The sequence below is a fragment of the Cyprinodon variegatus genome, unplaced genomic scaffold, assembly GCF_000732505.1.
Source record: "Cyprinodon variegatus isolate N-32 unplaced genomic scaffold, C_variegatus-1.0 Scaffold645, whole genome shotgun sequence".
NCBI lineage: Eukaryota > Metazoa > Chordata > Actinopteri > Cyprinodontiformes > Cyprinodontidae > Cyprinodon > Cyprinodon variegatus.
The window spans coordinates 200,386-202,152 of record NW_015151098.1 but is presented as its reverse complement, the minus strand read 5'-3'; positions in this window follow the sequence as shown (position 1 = coordinate 202,152).

Sequence of the window (1,767 nt, the reverse complement as noted above, 5' to 3'; positions counted from 1 at the left end):
TGTGTTTTTGTCAGGCAGAAATTTATTTATACCCCCTGAGGGTGTAAGAGGTTAAGGGTTTTTCTCAGGAGCCCAGAATGCAGCCTTTGGGGATCCAACCTGGTACCTTCTCAGAGTACAAGCGCACTACACTTACCACCAGACCAACACTCCCTCACTATATTTAGTGAACGAAGATAAAGTACTTTTTTAAAGTACTTTGTTACCACAATTATTTGCTTTACGAGGATGCCAAACATCCATTTTCTTTACACGCTTAATCCCAAGTGGGGTCACGAGGGGTGCTGGTGTCTATCTCCATCTATCTGCGGGTGTGTATTAAACAAATTTCTTTTTGTATACACTCTGTGCGTACACTGAAAAAATAAAGCAACCGCTTTTGACATTTATTTAATTATATTTAGTTACTTTAACACAATTGTTGTATTTCCTACCCTGCTAACATCAAACAATTGTGTTCAAGTAATTAAATATGATTAAGTAAAAGCCAAAAAAAACGGTTGCATTATTTTTTTCAGTGAAAGTCCATCTAAGTCTAAGTTATAACAGATTTACATGAAAAAGTCATGGAGTGTTTGGCTCTATGGATCTTTGTTTAAATATCAAGTATTCTGATTACACCATGCAATAACCTGTTTCTCTATATTTGACACCCACTGAAGTAACTTTATAAATATCCATATATATAAATACCTAATTAAACACCCTGTACAATAACCTTGCTATAAAAAAAGATTAAAAGCCGTCATATGTGGACGCACTATATATACTGTATATATCCCATGAACCTTTTTCTTTCTTTTGCACATTTTTCTTCCCTTTTAACTTTTTGAGTTGATGTAACGAGTAAATTTCTCCACTGTGAGATCAATAAAGTCAATCAATCAATCAAATTATATTATATATAATCATGTTGTAATGTTTTAGTAGCAGATGCATTAGTTAAAAGCATATTCATATGTTACAAAAATATTTTAAAAAAACCTAGGAGGGAATTCAACAGAAAAAACTGTATTGCTTACCTCCTCCAATCACAGGTTCATCCGTCTTTGATGCAAGCGAACAGCATTGGACTCATCGGTGTAACTTTGTGATGAAGGTTGGTGGGGGCACTGGAAGGATGGGGGCTGTTGGGACCTACAGTTACTCCACATTAAAAATGCTTTCAATAGGGTTTGTATTTTCCAAATTACAGGCAGCCATAAGGAGAGACGCTACTCTCCTTATGGCTGCCATTAACTATAATTACTTCTTTATTCTGCTGAATGTTAATTTCAGACCAGCACCAATAGTAGCCATTCAAAATTCACCTACTTTTCTTGACTGGTCCCCTACAATTCCTTTTTAAACATCAATCTTTGTACTAAAATATTCTGTCATGATTTGTGGACATTAAGAGCTAAAGAGAAGCGCCATCTCCTGGCCAGACCCTGTAATTTAGTGAAAGGGTGGAGTCAGAGTTAAAAAAATATGCATGTCCAGGAGAAGGCCGGTGGCTGGAGCAGTGTTGTATAAAGTACTGAAATCTCGGAGTTCAGTAAAAGTATAGCCTGGTGAGACCATCCTGATCTCGCGAGCTTTCAAGGTTTCACTCACAGATCAGTCTGGAGACTCTCCGTTAAAGAAAATTTGGAGCCGTTCACCAAACGAACGTCCAATCAGCGTTGGCTTTGAGGCGGGTTGAGGTGTGACGCACCTAGAAGCGCCACAGTTCGGCCTACAGATCATCGCCAGTGGATCTGATGAAACTAGCGTTAGCGTGGCTAT